At 40.5% G+C, this 17,754-nt stretch overlaps 12 non-coding genes across 12 annotated transcripts; 3 read left to right on the forward strand and 9 right to left on the reverse strand.

The window, feature by feature from the left end:
- Positions 1 to 2,806: 2,806 nt before the first annotated feature.
- On the forward strand, positions 2,807 to 2,925 carry LOC130658127 (5S ribosomal RNA). The gene has a single exon (XR_008985345.1). It is a non-coding gene; the product is annotated as a 5S ribosomal RNA (ribosomal RNA).
- Positions 2,926 to 3,253: 328 nt separating this feature from the next.
- On the reverse strand, positions 3,254 to 3,418 carry LOC130660089 (U1 spliceosomal RNA). The gene has a single exon (XR_008987290.1). It is a non-coding gene; the product is annotated as a U1 spliceosomal RNA (small nuclear RNA).
- A 185-nt stretch (positions 3,419 to 3,603) lies between these two features.
- LOC130661133 (U2 spliceosomal RNA) lies at positions 3,604 to 3,795 on the reverse strand. Its single transcript, XR_008988327.1, has one exon. It is a non-coding gene; the product is annotated as a U2 spliceosomal RNA (small nuclear RNA).
- A 322-nt stretch (positions 3,796 to 4,117) lies between these two features.
- On the reverse strand, positions 4,118 to 4,190 carry Trnar-acg (transfer RNA arginine (anticodon ACG)). The gene has a single exon. It is a non-coding gene; the product is annotated as a tRNA-Arg (tRNA).
- A 4,469-nt stretch (positions 4,191 to 8,659) lies between these two features.
- LOC130658128 (5S ribosomal RNA) lies at positions 8,660 to 8,778 on the forward strand. The gene has a single exon (XR_008985346.1). It is a non-coding gene; the product is annotated as a 5S ribosomal RNA (ribosomal RNA).
- A 328-nt stretch (positions 8,779 to 9,106) lies between these two features.
- LOC130660091 (U1 spliceosomal RNA) lies at positions 9,107 to 9,271 on the reverse strand. Its single transcript, XR_008987292.1, has one exon. It is a non-coding gene; the product is annotated as a U1 spliceosomal RNA (small nuclear RNA).
- A 185-nt stretch (positions 9,272 to 9,456) lies between these two features.
- On the reverse strand, positions 9,457 to 9,648 carry LOC130661134 (U2 spliceosomal RNA). Its single transcript, XR_008988329.1, has one exon. It is a non-coding gene; the product is annotated as a U2 spliceosomal RNA (small nuclear RNA).
- Positions 9,649 to 9,970: 322 nt separating this feature from the next.
- On the reverse strand, positions 9,971 to 10,043 carry Trnar-acg (transfer RNA arginine (anticodon ACG)). The gene has a single exon. It is a non-coding gene; the product is annotated as a tRNA-Arg (tRNA).
- A 4,467-nt stretch (positions 10,044 to 14,510) lies between these two features.
- Positions 14,511 to 14,629, forward strand: LOC130659118 (5S ribosomal RNA). Its single transcript, XR_008986329.1, has one exon. It is a non-coding gene; the product is annotated as a 5S ribosomal RNA (ribosomal RNA).
- A 328-nt stretch (positions 14,630 to 14,957) lies between these two features.
- LOC130660092 (U1 spliceosomal RNA) lies at positions 14,958 to 15,122 on the reverse strand. The gene has a single exon (XR_008987293.1). It is a non-coding gene; the product is annotated as a U1 spliceosomal RNA (small nuclear RNA).
- Positions 15,123 to 15,307: 185 nt separating this feature from the next.
- Positions 15,308 to 15,499, reverse strand: LOC130661136 (U2 spliceosomal RNA). Its single transcript, XR_008988331.1, has one exon. It is a non-coding gene; the product is annotated as a U2 spliceosomal RNA (small nuclear RNA).
- A 322-nt stretch (positions 15,500 to 15,821) lies between these two features.
- Trnar-acg (transfer RNA arginine (anticodon ACG)) lies at positions 15,822 to 15,894 on the reverse strand. Its single transcript has one exon. It is a non-coding gene; the product is annotated as a tRNA-Arg (tRNA).
- Between the last annotated feature and the right edge of the window lie 1,860 nt (positions 15,895 to 17,754).

The raw sequence follows: 17,754 nt of genomic DNA on the forward strand, positions 1-17,754 counted from the left end.
TTTGAAGTCCTGAGCAATTTCTCGCACAAGACGCTGGAAAGGCAACTTGCGGATCAAGAGCTCGGTTGACTTCTGGTATCTTCTGATTTCTCTGAGAGCAACTGTACCAGGTCTGTAACGATGTGGTTTTTTCACTCCTCCAGTAGCTGGTGCGCTTTTCCTCGCAGCTTTAGTGGCGAGTTGTTTTCGTGGAGCCTTTCCTCCAGTAGATTTACGTGCAGTTTGCTTTGTACGAGCCATATTTTAAGAAGTCGATGTAGTACGGATACACAAGACGGTCTAAAATGCACTATCGCGCCAAAGTCTTATTTCTCATATTGATTGACAGCTAAGGTTCAAAACAAACCATTTGATTGGTGCTAAGAAAGTAATTTCTGATTGGCTGCATAATGACATTACGCTCATTACTTTAACATTTTTATAAAATCTGTGTTTTTTGGCTACGGGAAAACGGCTGTATCTTCTGATACACAAAAGCTTTTGACTTTTTTTTTTTTTAGTAAGTAGCAGAAGGTTTGGCGAATTCCAACGATGCCAAATTTATTGCCTTACTGAAACATTAAGACCACGAATTTTTAAAAAAACTACAGTTTTACTTAAAAAAATGTACAAAATGTTCGGAACATTTTGTAATGACGCAACTCTATTGGTTAATTAGGGTGTTTCCACGAGCAGTAGGTAATTTTATGGCCTCTTTTTAAAGCTGTCTGAATTCTGTTAACTCAAACGTTGTTTTTGTACTCGTTCTGTACGCAACTATATCAATATGTCTGGACGCGGAAAAGGAGGTAAAGGATTGGGAAAAGGAGGTGCTAAACGTCACCGAAAAATTCTTCGTGATAACATTCAGGGAATCACAAAACCTGCTATTCGGCGTCTTGCTCGACGAGGTGGTGTCAAACGTATCTCTGGCCTTATCTATGAGGAAACCAGAGGTGTACTGAAGGTTTTCTTAGAGAATGTTATTCGTGATGCTGTAACCTACACAGAGCACGCTAAACGCAAGACCGTTACCGCTATGGATGTTGTTTATGCCTTAAAACGTCAAGGAAGAACTCTTTACGGATTCGGAGGTTAAGCGTTGTCATTGCTCAACAAAAACGGCTATTTTTATAGCCACAAATCTTTTAAAACATTACTTTGTGCACGCTTCCAAATTACACAATGTGTAAAGTCTTGTCACAGTTACATTTATTGCTATACGATACTATGTCATATATGACACAAAAAAAATTTAGAAATACTTTGTAGGGTTAATTTGCCTGGGAGTGTTTCCGTGAAAAGCTGGGTTAAGTTAAATGTAAGCAATAACATGGATCAATGTACTTGTCTTTTCTGCAAGTACAGCTAATAATACGTATGAAAAGTGAAGCTAATCCACACACACATGGGGAAGTATTTTAAATGTAGGCTAGTGTTCTTAAGCACATTATTTAGAAGTTTTATTAACTTCGGTTAACTTGTAGTGACGCCAAGTAAATGTTTTTTTAAAGATGTGTGGTCTTAAAAAAGACCGTTTGTGTTTGGTAGACGTTGGTTTACTTGCTGCTTGTGTATTTTGTGACGGCTTTTGTTCCTTCACTGACTGCGTGTTTTGCAAGTTCTCCAGGCAAGAGAAGACGTACTGCGGTTTGAATTTCACGAGAAGAGATGGTCGACTTTTTGTTTTGAAGAGCCAAACGCGAAGCTTCGGAAGCAATGCGCTCAAAGATGTCGTTGACAAATGAGTTCATGATGCTCATAGCTTTGCTTGAAACTCCGACATCTGGGTGAACTTGTTTCAAAACATTGTAGATGTAAATAGCATAACTTTCCTTTCTCTTTCTCTTGCGTTTCTTTTCACCAGTTCCACCAATCTTTCCTCCTTTTTTGCCGGCTCTTTTTTCACCTTTCTTGGCTACTTTAGGTGCCTGTTTTCCTCCTTTAGCTGCTGCGTCAGACATGGTTAAAAATTTTTGCTACTTAACTTGTAAATAAGCATTAAACTGCAAGTCAAAACTTTTTGTTTATAAGTAAAAAAATCGGATCGAATTCGATCCGAAAACGCCGATACGCAATTTAATTGGTTAACAAAAAAAATCTTTTGTTTAATACTTAATTATGATTGGTTAAAAAAACATGATTTCGATCCTATTTTTATGATGAAAAAACGAGTAAAGTTTATTTCGTTAACACTTACGTTAAATATTCGTACGTTTTTGTATTAACTTACAAATCAAATCGCAGTTATGTCTGGACGTGGAAAAGGTGGAAAAGCTAAGGCTAAAGCCAAGACAAGATCCTCAAGAGCTGGACTTCAATTTCCAGTCGGTAGAGTGCATAGATTCCTTCGTAGAGGGCACTATGCTAACCGAATTGGATCTGGAGCACCAGTTTACTTAGCAGCCGTCTTGGAATATTTATCTGCTGAGATATTGGAGTTGGCTGGTAACGCAGCAAGAGACAACAAAAAAGCTAGGATTATTCCAAGACATTTACAATTGGCTGTTCGTAATGATGAAGAATTAAACAAACTTTTGAGCGGTGTAACCATTGCAGCTGGTGGTGTTTTGCCAAACATTCAAGCTGTCTTACTCCCAAAGAAGAACGACAAAGGACAGAAGAAGTAAACCGCTACACTCAGAAAACAACGGCTATTTTTATAGCCACACATCTTTAAAAAAACATTGTTTTTTTCACAAAACTATAACCTTAAAGTCTAATAGATAATCCATGCATACGCCTTGTCCTAAGTAACTCAAAGAAATTAAATAAAAAAATTTGATCACAACGTCAAAATAAATTGCACGTATTTGCACCTACTAATGTCTACGGCCATACCACGATGAACACACCCGTTCTCGTCTGATCACGGAAGTTAAGCATCGTCGGGCCGGGATAGTACTTGGATGGGGGACCGCCTGGGAACTCCCGGTGTCGTAGGCTTTTCATTTTCATTTGCTGTGATATATTTCTTGTTATAACAATTAAGGAACGTGGCGGTTGTTGAAAGTGTTTCCTATGACATTTTCCTACGACATTTTCAGGTGATAGTACGAGAAAAAAGAGCTTTCAAATGCATACAAACTCGATCTATTGCCGATCATCCAATAACCCTGACGGAATGGCAAATAAAATAAAATTCCGCCGCCTTCCGAGGACTTATATCGCAATCACGTTTCGTAACAGCCAAGCGAGGTTTTACCTTAGCGTTTAAGTCACCACCGACATTTGGCCGCGCAACTTTTCTAAGCTCATTCATTTTGACTTAAGGAGGGGGCGAGCGCGGACGCAGGCCCCCACTACCAGAAATTGTACGGTCGAGTTACTGACGTTTGCAGTAATCGCAGAGGTCAGCCCAAGCGTAGTGCAATGCAAGAGCCTCACTCTGGAAGAAAACCCTCATTGATCAGTCTTTACTTCCCCGTCAGGTAAGTATGAGTTGGAACTGCACCGTAGCATGAGGGTACCTTTCAAAGTTTGTTAATGCTTGTGGCTTGAGTGTGTTATAAACTGCCGTGTCGCGGGGCATAGGCTGTATTCTCCCCCAGTGTACGCGTTTTGTTCCCGCCGTAGACTATGCAGAGTGCCGTCGGAAAGAGGACTGCTATTATTCTTTTATTGCTTATGTGGGCCGCCATCGGTAATAGTGCAACACCAAGGCAACCCGTGGTCACGGCGTGAATGAATCCACCTCCATGACCCAAGGCCAAAAATCAGATTAATATACTGACCATTCAGAGAATGGCCTACCAGATATTAAACTGATAAGAACAGATACTACACTTGATCTTAGCCATTAGGCCGAGAAGCGATAAAGAACAAGCGTTGCCATGATAGGCATCGTCCACACACCGTAACTGCTTGTGGAGCATGTCACGTTACTGTAAAGCTTACAACTGTCACCGCGTACGGATGGACGGCGACATAGTAAAAATCACGGCTGTTGATTTAGCCGTAGGATGGAGAGCGACTGTAGCGAGTGGATGGTAACTTACATGAATGCTAACAAAGGCGACGATACTAAGTGCGTGATATTACTTTCCAATATGTCTGCGTACATTCCGTTTATCAACGCATTACGCCAGAACGTGCGCGCGCGTTACACAGTAGACCATGCAGCCGAAATGCGACAGTGCGACCCTGCCAGGAGTCGAACCTGGAATCCCCTGATTCGTAGTCAGATGCCTTATCCATTGGGCCACAGGGCCATGCTTATGACTTCGCCCCATCGTCATTTTGGCTTGCGCATTCGTTTTACTTACGACAGAATTCTTCGTGTTTGTAGCCATGAAAGAAAGGGACTTCTGTGAGTGAATTTTTTTACTGTGGTCTAATAAAAAAGTCGAAACGCAGTGCCCAATATATGAATTGCTCCTAATAGCCGGAAACAGGCCGTGTCGATGATGTAGGCCGACATACGCAACGCAAACCAAAGAACGCTTTATGAAAATCCTAACACGAGCGCGGAAGAAGCCCAAATTAACAGACTAGATGTAATGCTGAAGACCTCAAACTCCAGCAGCTTCTCTTGCAGACTATTGCGTCGTACTACAAATAAAAATTAACATGCTTTCGCATAGTCGCGGCACCCAAAACGGACATTATACGATGTACAGAAACACACATTTCTGTTTTCGCGCCAAATCAATTCCCGGGAGTGGTACTTTTACGTCCGCATACTTCGCACCGTCTTAAATTATATCTCATTTACACGGTAATGTTTAGTATACTTCTACTGTGATAACAAGCATCGTTTATCGTTGGATTGTTGTAAGAAAACATTAAAAATGAGTGAAGCAGCTTCTCCAAAGAAAATCGCACCCAAGAAGAAACCTGCTGCAAAGAAGACAGCTGATCACCCTAAATATGTGGACATGATCAAGGCTGCTATCGCTACCCTAAAGGAACGCGGTGGTTCATCTCGCCAAGCTATTACAAAATATATTCATGCAAATTACAAAGTTGCTGAAAACTCAGATCATCATCTGAAAATGGCTCTTAAACGAGGAGTAACATCAGGCGATTTGATTCAAACTAAAGGCACTGGTGCTTCTGGATCATTCAAGCTAGGTCAGGTAAAAAAAGAAAAACCTAAGAAAAAGGCCGCAGCAAAAAAGCCAACGGCAAAGAAGCCTACTGCAAAGAAAAGTACACCAAAAAAGAAGCCAGCAAAGAAGAGCACGCCAAAGAAAGCAGCAAAGAAGCCTGCCACAAAGAAAGCCTCGGCTAAGAAACCAGCAGCTAAGAAACCCACAAAGAAGCCTGTTGCTAAAAAACCTGCAGCAAAGAAGGTCAAAAAGACTCCCAAAAAGGCAGCAAAGAAGACCGCAAAAAAATAATTTGTGTGTATCTGGCTATTACATTAACAAACGGCTATTTTTATAGCCACACATTTACAAAAAAACATTATCTTGGTACAAAGTTAAACTTGTTTAAGTCACTTAAACAGTTAAAAAAGAGTAAATTTAAGATTAGATTCCCTAAGTTTAAGTATTTTCGTTTTTAAATTTCTTATTTTCTTGCTTTTACTTTTCTTGCCCTTCATATTTTTAACATTGTCAAACTTTATGTAGCATAAAATTTTTATGTAGCATAAAATTTAAACAGAAAGCAGGACAAAGTTTGATATAAAAAGCTAGCCGTAATATTTTTTATGGATGTGTGGCTATAAAAATAGCCGTTTTTTGTTTGGTAAGATGCTTAGGCACGTTCCCCACGAATTCTTCTTGCCAACTGGATGTCTTTAGGCATGATTGTAACTCGTTTTGCGTGAATGGCACACAAGTTAGTATCCTCGAACAAGCCAACAAGGTACGCTTCAGAAGCCTCTTGCAGAGCCATAACGGCTGTGCTCTGGAATCGCAGATCTGTTTTGAAGTCCTGAGCAATTTCTCGCACAAGACGCTGGAAAGGCAACTTGCGGATCAAGAGCTCGGTTGACTTCTGGTATCTTCTCATTTCTCTGAGAGCAACTGTACCAGGTCTGTAACGATGTGGTTTTTTCACTCCTCCAGTAGCTGGTGCGCTTTTCCTCGCAGCTTTAGTGGCGAGTTGTTTTCGTGGAGCCTTTCCTCCAGTAGATTTACGTGCAGTTTGCTTTGTACGAGCCATATTTTAAGAAGTCGATGTAGTACGGATACACAAGACGGTCTAAAATGCACTATCGCGCCAAAGTTTTATTTCTCATATTGATTGACAGCTAAGGTTCAAAACAAACCATTTGATTGGTGCTAAGAAAGTAATTTCTGATTGGCTGCATAATGACATTACGCTCATTACTTTAACATTTTTATAAAATCTGTGTTTTTTGGCTACGGGAAAACGGCTGTATCTTCTGATACACAAAAGCTTTTGACTTTTTTTTTTTTTAGTAAGTAGCAGAAGGTTTGGCGAATTCCAACGATGCCAAATTTATTGCCTTACTGAAACATTAAGACCACGAATTTTTAAAAAAACTACAGTTTTACTTAAAAAAATGTACAAAATGTTCGGAACATTTTGTAATGACGCAACTCTATTGGTTAATTAGGGTGTTTCCACGAGCAGTAGGTAATTTTATGGCCTCTTTTTAAAGCTGTCTGAATTCTGTTAACTCAAACGTTGTTTTTGTACTCGTTCTGTACGCAACTATATCAATATGTCTGGACGCGGAAAAGGAGGTAAAGGATTGGGAAAAGGAGGTGCTAAACGTCACCGAAAAATTCTTCGTGATAACATTCAGGGAATCACAAAACCTGCTATTCGGCGTCTTGCTCGACGAGGTGGTGTCAAACGTATCTCTGGCCTTATCTATGAGGAAACCAGAGGTGTACTGAAGGTTTTCTTAGAGAATGTTATTCGTGATGCTGTAACCTACACAGAGCACGCTAAACGCAAGACCGTTACCGCTATGGATGTTGTTTATGCCTTAAAACGTCAAGGAAGAACTCTTTACGGATTCGGAGGTTAAGCGTTGTCATTGCTCAACAAAAACGGCTATTTTTATAGCCACAAATCTTTTAAAACATTACTTTGTGCACGCTTCCAAATTACACAATGTGTAAAGTCTTGTCACAGTTACATTTATTGCTATACGATACTATGTCATATATGACACAAAAAAAATTTAGAAATACTTTGTAGGGTTAATTTGCCTGGGAGTGTTTCCGTGAAAAGCTGGGTTAAGTTAAATGTAAGCAATAACATGGATCAATGTACTTGTCTTTTCTGCAAGTACAGCTAATAATACGTATGAAAAGTGAAGCTAATCCACACACACATGGGGAAGTATTTTAAATGTAGGCTAGTGTTCTTAAGCACATTATTTAGAAGTTTTATTAACTTCGGTTAACTTGTAGTGACGCCAAGTAAATGTTTTTTTAAAGATGTGTGGTCTTAAAAAAGACCGTTTGTGTTTGGTAGACGTTGGTTTACTTGCTGCTTGTGTATTTTGTGACGGCTTTTGTTCCTTCACTGACTGCGTGTTTTGCAAGTTCTCCAGGCAAGAGAAGACGTACTGCGGTTTGAATTTCACGAGAAGAGATGGTCGACTTTTTGTTTTGAAGAGCCAAACGCGAAGCTTCGGAAGCAATGCGCTCAAAGATGTCGTTGACAAATGAGTTCATGATGCTCATAGCTTTGCTTGAAACTCCGACATCTGGGTGAACTTGTTTCAAAACATTGTAGATGTAAATAGCATAACTTTCCTTTCTCTTTCTCTTGCGTTTCTTTTCACCAGTTCCACCAATCTTTCCTCCTTTTTTGCCGGCTCTTTTTTCACCTTTCTTGGCTACTTTAGGTGCCTGTTTTCCTCCTTTAGCTGCTGCGTCAGACATGGTTAAAAATTTTTGCTACTTAACTTGTAAATAAGCATTAAACTGCAAGTCAAAACTTTTTGTTTATAAGTAAAAAAATCGGATCGAATTCGATCCGAAAACGCCGATACGCAATTTAATTGGTTAAAAAAAAAATCTTTTGTTTAATACTTAATTATGATTGGTTAAAAAAACATGATTTCGATCCTATTTTTATGATGAAAAAACGAGTAAAGTTTATTTCGTTAACACTTACGTTAAATATTCGTACGTTTTTGTATTAACTTACAAATCAAATCGCAGTTATGTCTGGACGTGGAAAAGGTGGAAAAGCTAAGGCTAAAGCCAAGACAAGATCCTCAAGAGCTGGACTTCAATTTCCAGTCGGTAGAGTGCATAGATTCCTTCGTAGAGGGCACTATGCTAACCGAATTGGATCTGGAGCACCAGTTTACTTAGCAGCCGTCTTGGAATATTTATCTGCTGAGATATTGGAGTTGGCTGGTAACGCAGCAAGAGACAACAAAAAAGCTAGGATTATTCCAAGACATTTACAATTGGCTGTTCGTAATGATGAAGAATTAAACAAACTTTTGAGCGGTGTAACCATTGCAGCTGGTGGTGTTTTGCCAAACATTCAAGCTGTCTTACTCCCAAAGAAGAACGACAAAGGACAGAAGAAGTAAACCGCTACACTCAGAAAACAACGGCTATTTTTATAGCCACACATCTTTAAAAAAACATTGTTTTTTTTCACAAAACTATAACCTTAAAGTCTAATAGATAATCCATGCATACGCCTTGTCCTAAGTAACTCAAAGAAATTAAATAAAAAAATTTGATCACAACGTCAAAATAAATTGCACGTATTTGCACCTACTAATGTCTACGGCCATACCACGATGAACACACCCGTTCTCGTCTGATCACGGAAGTTAAGCATCGTCGGGCCGGGATAGTACTTGGATGGGGGACCGCCTGGGAACTCCCGGTGTCGTAGGCTTTTCATTTTCATTTGCTGTGATATATTTCTTGTTATAACAATTAAGGAACGTGGCGGTTGTTGAAAGTGTTTCCTATGACATTTTCCTACGACATTTTCAGGTGATAGTACGAGAAAAAAGAGCTTTCAAATGCATACAAACTCGATCTATTGCCGATCATCCAATAACCCTGACGGAATGGCAAATAAAATAAAATTCCGCCGCCTTCCGAGGACTTATATCGCAATCACGTTTCGTAACAGCCAAGCGAGGTTTTACCTTAGCGTTTAAGTCACCACCGACATTTGGCCGCGCAACTTTTCTAAGCTCATTCATTTTGACTTAAGGAGGGGGCGAGCGCGGACGCAGGCCCCCACTACCAGAAATTGTACGGTCGAGTTACTGACGTTTGCAGTAATCGCAGAGGTCAGCCCAAGCGTAGTGCAATGCAAGAGCCTCACTCTGGAAGAAAACCCTCATTGATCAGTCTTTACTTCCCCGTCAGGTAAGTATGAGTTGGAACTGCACCGTAGCATGAGGGTACCCTTCAAAGTTTGTTAATGCTTGTGGCTTGAGTGTGTTATAAACTGCCGTGTCGCGGGGCATAGGCTGTATTCTCCCCCAGTGTACGCGTTTTGTTCCCGCCGTAGACTATGCAGAGTGCCGTCGGAAAGAGGACTGCTATTATTCTTTTATTGCTTATGTGGGCCGCCATCGGTAATAGTGCAACACCAAGGCAACCCGTGGTCACGGCGTGAATGAATCCACCTCCATGACCCAAGGCCAAAAATCAGATTAATATACTGACCATTCAGAGAATGGCCTACCAGATATTAAACTGATAAGAACAGATACTACACTTGATCTTAGCCATTAGGCCGAGAAGCGATAAAGAACAAGCGTTGCCATGATAGGCATCGTCCACACACCGTAACTGCTTGTGGAGCATGTCACGTTACTGTAAAGCTTACAACTGTCACCGCGTACGGATGGACGGCGACATAGTAAAAATCACGGCTGTTGATTTAGCCGTAGGATGGAGAGCGACTGTAGCGAGTGGATGGTAACTTACATGAATGCTAACAAAGGCGACGATACTAAGTGCGTGATATTACTTTCCAATATGTCTGCGTACATTCCGTTTATCAACGCATTACGCCAGAACGTGCGCGCGCGTTACACAGTAGACCATGCAGCCGAAATGCGACAGTGCGACCCTGCCAGGAGTCGAACCTGGAATCCCCTGATTCGTAGTCAGATGCCTTATCCATTGGGCCACAGGGCCATGCTTATGACTTCGCCCCATCGTCATTTTGGCTTGCGCATTCGTTTTACTTACGACAGAATTCTTCGTGTTTGTAGCCATGAAAGAAAGGGACTTCTGTGAGTGAATTTTTTTACTGTGGTCTAATAAAAAAGTCGAAACGCAGTGCCCAATATATGAATTGCTCCTAATAGCCGGAAACAGGCCGTGTCGATGATGTAGGCCGACATACGCAACGCAAACCAAAGAACGCTTTATGAAAATCCTAACACGAGCGCGGAAGAAGCCCAAATTAACAGACTAGATGTAATGCTGAAGACCTCAAACTCCAGCAGCTTCTCTTGCAGACTATTGCGTCGTACTACAAATAAAAATTAACATGCTTTCGCATAGTCGCGGCACCCAAAACGGACATTATACGATGTACAGAAACACACATTTCTGTTTTCGCGCCAAATCAATTCCCGGGAGTGGTACTTTTACGTCCGCATACTTCGCACCGTCTTAAATTATATCTCATTTACACGGTAATGTTTAGTATACTTCTACTGTGATAACAAGCATCGTTTATCGTTGGATTGTTGTAAGAAAACATTAAAAATGAGTGAAGCAGCTTCTCCAAAGAAAATCGCACCCAAGAAGAAACCTGCTGCAAAGAAGACAGCTGATCACCCTAAATATGTGGACATGATCAAGGCTGCTATCGCTACCCTAAAGGAACGCGGTGGTTCATCTCGCCAAGCTATTACAAAATATATTCATGCAAATTACAAAGTTGCTGAAAACTCAGATCATCATCTGAAAATGGCTCTTAAACGAGGAGTAACATCAGGCGATTTGATTCAAACTAAAGGCACTGGTGCTTCTGGATCATTCAAGCTAGGTCAGGTAAAAAAAGAAAAACCTAAGAAAAAGGCCGCAGCAAAAAAGCCAACGGCAAAGAAGCCTACTGCAAAGAAAAGTACACCAAAAAAGAAGCCAGCAAAGAAGAGCACGCCAAAGAAAGCAGCAAAGAAGCCTGCCACAAAGAAAGCCTCGGCTAAGAAACCAGCAGCTAAGAAACCCACAAAGAAGCCTGTTGCTAAAAAACCTGCAGCAAAGAAGGTCAAAAAGACTCCCAAAAAGGCAGCAAAGAAGACCGCAAAAAAATAATTTGTGTGTATCTGGCTATTACATTAACAAACGGCTATTTTTATAGCCACACATTTACAAAAAAACATTATCTTGGTACAAAGTTAAACTTGTTTAAGTCACTTAAACAGTTAAAAAAGAGTAAATTTAAGATTAGATTCCCTAAGTTTAAGTATTTTCGTTTTTAAATTTCTTATTTTCTTGCTTTTACTTTTCTTGCCCTTCATATTTTTAACATTGTCAAACTTTATGTAGCATAAAATTTTTATGTAGCATAAAATTTAAACAGAAAGCAGGACAAAGTTTGATATAAAAAGCTAGCCGTAATATTTTTTATGGATGTGTGGCTATAAAAATAGCCGTTTTTTGTTTGGTAAGATGCTTAGGCACGTTCCCCACGAATTCTTCTTGCCAACTGGATGTCTTTAGGCATGATTGTAACTCGTTTTGCGTGAATGGCACACAAGTTAGTATCCTCGAACAAGCCAACAAGGTACGCTTCAGAAGCCTCTTGCAGAGCCATAACGGCTGTGCTCTGGAATCGCAGATCTGTTTTGAAGTCCTGAGCAATTTCTCGCACAAGACGCTGGAAAGGCAACTTGCGGATCAAGAGCTCGGTTGACTTCTGGTATCTTCTGATTTCTCTGAGAGCAACTGTACCAGGTCTGTAACGATGTGGTTTTTTCACTCCTCCAGTAGCTGGTGCGCTTTTCCTCGCAGCTTTAGTGGCGAGTTGTTTTCGTGGAGCCTTTCCTCCAGTAGATTTACGTGCAGTTTGCTTTGTACGAGCCATATTTTAAGAAGTCGATGTAGTACGGATACACAAGACGGTCTAAAATGCACTATCGCGCCAAAGTTTTATTTCTCATATTGATTGACAGCTAAGGTTCAAAACAAACCATTTGATTGGTGCTAAGAAAGTAATTTCTGATTGGCTGCATAATGACATTACGCTCATTACTTTAACATTTTTATAAAATCTGTGTTTTTTGGCTACGGGAAAACGGCTGTATCTTCTGATACACAAAAGCTTTTGACTTTTTTTTTTTTAGTAAGTAGCAGAAGGTTTGGCGAATTCCAACGATGCCAAATTTATTGCCTTACTGAAACATTAAGACCACGAATTTTTAAAAAAACTACAGTTTTACTTAAAAAAATGTACAAAATGTTCGGAACATTTTGTAATGACGCAACTCTATTGGTTAATTAGGGTGTTTCCACGAGCAGTAGGTAATTTTATGGCCTCTTTTTAAAGCTGTCTGAATTCTGTTAACTCAAACGTTGTTTTTGTACTCGTTCTGTACGCAACTATATCAATATGTCTGGACGCGGAAAAGGAGGTAAAGGATTGGGAAAAGGAGGTGCTAAACGTCACCGAAAAATTCTTCGTGATAACATTCAGGGAATCACAAAACCTGCTATTCGGCGTCTTGCTCGACGAGGTGGTGTCAAACGTATCTCTGGCCTTATCTATGAGGAAACCAGAGGTGTACTGAAGGTTTTCTTAGAGAATGTTATTCGTGATGCTGTAACCTACACAGAGCACGCTAAACGCAAGACCGTTACCGCTATGGATGTTGTTTATGCCTTAAAACGTCAAGGAAGAACTCTTTACGGATTCGGAGGTTAAGCGTTGTCATTGCTCAACAAAAACGGCTATTTTTATAGCCACAAATCTTTTAAAACATTACTTTGTGCACGCTTCCAAATTACACAATGTGTAAAGTCTTGTCACAGTTACATTTATTGCTATACGATACTATGTCATATATGACACAAAAAAAATTTAGAAATACTTTGTAGGGTTAATTTGCCTGGGAGTGTTTCCGTGAAAAGCTGGGTTAAGTTAAATGTAAGCAATAACATGGATCAATGTACTTGTCTTTTCTGCAAGTACAGCTAATAATACGTATGAAAAGTGAAGCTAATCCACACACACATGGGGAAGTATTTTAAATGTAGGCTAGTGTTCTTAAGCACATTATTTAGAAGTTTTATTAACTTCGGTTAACTTGTAGTGACGCCAAGTAAATGTTTTTTTAAAGATGTGTGGTCTTAAAAAAGACCGTTTGTGTTTGGTAGACGTTGGTTTACTTGCTGCTTGTGTATTTTGTGACGGCTTTTGTTCCTTCACTGACTGCGTGTTTTGCAAGTTCTCCAGGCAAGAGAAGACGTACTGCGGTTTGAATTTCACGAGAAGAGATGGTCGACTTTTTGTTTTGAAGAGCCAAACGCGAAGCTTCGGAAGCAATGCGCTCAAAGATGTCGTTGACAAATGAGTTCATGATGCTCATAGCTTTGCTTGAAACTCCGACATCTGGGTGAACTTGTTTCAAAACATTGTAGATGTAAATAGCATAACTTTCCTTTCTCTTTCTCTTGCGTTTCTTTTCACCAGTTCCACCAATCTTTCCTCCTTTTTTGCCGGCTCTTTTTTCACCTTTCTTGGCTACTTTAGGTGCCTGTTTTCCTCCTTTAGCTGCTGCGTCAGACATGGTTAAAAATTTTTGCTACTTAGCTTGTAAATAAGCATTAAACTGCAAGTCAAAACTTTTTGTTTATAAGTAAAAAAATCGGATCGAATTCGATCCGAAAACGCCGATACGCAATTTAATTGGTTAAAAAAAAAATCTTTTGTTTAATACTTAATTATGATTGGTTAAAAAAACATGATTTCGATCCTATTTTTATGATGAAAAAACGAGTAAAGTTTATTTCGTTAACACTTACGTTAAATATTCGTACGTTTTTGTATTAACTTACAAATCAAATCGCAGTTATGTCAGGACGTGGAAAAGGTGGAAAAGCTAAGGCTAAAGCCAAGACAAGATCCTCAAGAGCTGGACTTCAATTTCCAGTCGGTAGAGTGCATAGATTCCTTCGTAGAGGGCACTATGCTAACCGAATTGGATCTGGAGCACCAGTTTACTTAGCAGCCGTCTTGGAATATTTATCTGCTGAGATATTGGAGTTGGCTGGTAACGCAGCAAGAGACAACAAAAAAGCTAGGATTATTCCAAGACATTTACAATTGGCTGTTCGTAATGATGAAGAATTAAACAAACTTTTGAGCGGTGTAACCATTGCAGCTGGTGGTGTTTTGCCAAACATTCAAGCTGTCTTACTCCCAAAGAAGAACGACAAAGGACAGAAGAAGTAAACCGCTACACTCAGAAAACAACGGCTATTTTTATAGCCACACATCTTTAAAAAAACATTGTTTTTTTCACAAAACTATAACCTTAAAGTCTAATAGATAATCCATGCATACGCCTTGTCCTAAGTAACTCAAAGAAATTAAATAAAAAAATTTGATCACAACGTCAAAATAAATTGCACGTATTTGCACCTACTAATGTCTACGGCCATACCACGATGAACACACCCGTTCTCGTCTGATCACGGAAGTTAGGCATCGTCGGGCCGGGATAGTACTTGGATGGGGGACCGCCTGGGAACTCCCGGTGTCGTAGGCTTTTCATTTTCATTTGCTGTGATATATTTCTTGTTATAACAATTAAGGAACGTGGCGGTTGTTGAAAGTGTTTCCTATGACATTTTCCTACGACATTTTCAGGTGATAGTACGAGAAAAAAGAGCTTTCAAATGCATACAAACTCGATCTATTGCCGATCATCCAATAACCCTGACGGAATGGCAAATAAAATAAAATTCCGCCGCCTTCCGAGGACTTATATCGCAATCACGTTTCGTAACAGCCAAGCGAGGTTTTACCTTAGCGTTTAAGTCACCACCGACATTTGGCCGCGCAACTTTTCTAAGCTCATTCATTTTGACTTAAGGAGGGGGCGAGCGCGGACGCAGGCCCCCACTACCAGAAATTGTACGGTCGAGTTACTGACGTTTGCAGTAATCGCAGAGGTCAGCCCAAGCGTAGTGCAATGCAAGAGCCTCACTCTGGAAGAAAACCCTCATTGATCAGTCTTTACTTCCCCGTCAGGTAAGTATGAGTTGGAACTGCACCGTAGCATGAGGGTACCCTTCAAAGTTTGTTAATGCTTGTGGCTTGAGTGTGTTATAAACTGCCGTGTCGCGGGGCATAGGCTGTATTCTCCCCCAGTGTACGCGTTTTGTTCCCGCCGTAGACTATGCAGAGTGCCGTCGGAAAGAGGACTGCTATTATTCTTTTATTGCTTATGTGGGCCGCCATCGGTAATAGTGCAACACCAAGGCAACCCGTGGTCACGGCGTGAATGAATCCACCTCCATGACCCAAGGCCAAAAATCAGATTAATATACTGACCATTCAGAGAATGGCCTACCAGATATTAAACTGATAAGAACAGATACTACACTTGATCTTAGCCATTAGGCCGAGAAGCGATAAAGAACAAGCGTTGCCATGATAGGCATCATCCACACACCGTAACTGCTTGTGGAGCATGTCACGTTACTGTAAAGCTTACAACTGTCACCGCGTACGGATGGACGGCGACATAGTAAAAATCACGGCTGTTGATTTAGCCGTAGGATGGAGAGCGACTGTAGCGAGTGGATGGTAACTTACATGAATGCTAACAAAGGCGACGATACTAAGTGCGTGATATTACTTTCCAATATGTCTGCGTACATTCCGTTTATCAACGCATTACGCCAGAACGTGCGCGCGCGTTACACAGTAGACCATGCAGCCGAAATGCGACAGTGCGACCCTGCCAGGAGTCGAACCTGGAATCCCCTGATTCGTAGTCAGATGCCTTATCCATTGGGCCACAGGGCCATGCTTATGACTTCGCCCCATCGTCATTTTGGCTTGCGCATTCGTTTTACTTACGACAGAATTCTTCGTGTTTGTAGCCATGAAAGAAAGGGACTTCTGTGAGTGAATTTTTTTACTGTGGTCTAATAAAAAAGTCGAAACGCAGTGCCCAATATATGAATTGCTCCTAATAGCCGGAAACAGGCCGTGTCGATGATGTAGGCCGACATACGCAACGCAAACCAAAGAACGCTTTATGAAAATCCTAACACGAGCGCGGAAGAAGCCCAAATTAACAGACTAGATGTAATGCTGAAGACCTCAAACTCCAGCAGCTTCTCTTGCAGACTATTGCGTCGTACTACAAATAAAAATTAACATGCTTTCGCATAGTCGCGGCACCCAAAACGGACATTATACGATGTACAGAAACACACATTTCTGTTTTCGCGCCAAATCAATTCCCGGGAGTGGTACTTTTACGTCCGCATACTTCGCACCGTCTTAAATTATATCTCATTTACACGGTAATGTTTAGTATACTTCTACTGTGATAACAAGCATCGTTTATCGTTGGATTGTTGTAAGAAAACATTAAAAATGAGTGAAGCAGCTTCTCCAAAGAAAATCGCACCCAAGAAGAAACCTGCTGCAAAGAAGACAGCTGATCACCCTAAATATGTGGACATGATCAAGGCTGCTATCGCTACCCTAAAGGAACGCGGTGGTTCATCTCGCCAAGCTATTACAAAATATATTCATGCAAATTACAAAGTTGCTGAAAACTCAGATCATCATCTGAAAATGGCTCTTAAACGAGGAGTAACATCAGGCGATTTGATTCAAACTAAAGGCACTGGTGCTTCTGGATCATTCAAGCTAGGTCAGGTAAAAAAAGAAAAACCTAAGAAAAAGGCCGCAGCAAAAAAGCCAACGGCAAAGAAGCCTACTGCAAAGAAAAGTACACCAAAAAAGAAGCCAGCAAAGAAGAGCACGCCAAAGAAAGCAGCAAAGAAGCCTGCCACAAAGAAAGCCTCGGCTAAGAAACCAGCAGCTAAGAAACCCACAAAGAAGCCTGTTGCTAAAAAACCTGCAGCAAAGAAGGTCAAAAAGACTCCCAAAAAGGCAGCAAAGAAGACCGCAAAAAAATAATTTGTGTGTATCTGGCTATTACATTAACAAACGGCTATTTTTATAGCCACACATTTACAAAAAAACATTATCTTGGTACAAAGTTAAACTTGTTTAAGTCACTTAAACAGTTAAAAAAGAGTAAATTTAAGATTAGATTCCCTAAGTTTAAGTATTTTCGTTTTTAAATTTCTTATTTTCTTGCTTTTACTTTTCTTGCCCTTCATATTTTTAACATTGTCAAACTTTATGTAGCATAAAATTTAAACAGAAAGCAGGACAAAGTTTGATATAAAAAGCTAGCCGTAATATTTTTTATGGATGTGTGGCTATAAAAATAGCCGTTTTTTGTTTGGTAAGATGCTTAGGCACGTTCCCCACGAATTCTTCTTGCCAACTGGATGTCTTTAGGCATGATTGTAACTCGTTTTGCGTGAATGGCACACAAGTTAGTATCCTCGAACAAGCCAACAAGGTACGCTTCAGAAGCCTCTTGCAGAGCCATAACGGCTGTGCTCTGGAATCGCAGATCTGTTTTGAAGTCCTGAGCAATTTCTCGCACAAGACGCTGGAAAGGCAACTTGCGGATCAAGAGCTCGGTTGACTTCTGGTATCTTCTGATTTCTCTGAGAGCAACTGTACCAGGTCTGTAACGATGTGGTTTTTTCACTCCTCCAGTAGCTGGTGCGCTTTTCCTCGCAGCTTTAGTGGCGAGTTGTTTTCGTGGAGCCTTTCCTCCAGTAGATTTAC

The sequence above is a fragment of the Hydractinia symbiolongicarpus genome, chromosome 9 (genome assembly GCF_029227915.1).
Source record: "Hydractinia symbiolongicarpus strain clone_291-10 chromosome 9, HSymV2.1, whole genome shotgun sequence".
Classification (NCBI taxonomy): domain Eukaryota; kingdom Metazoa; phylum Cnidaria; class Hydrozoa; order Anthoathecata; family Hydractiniidae; genus Hydractinia; species Hydractinia symbiolongicarpus.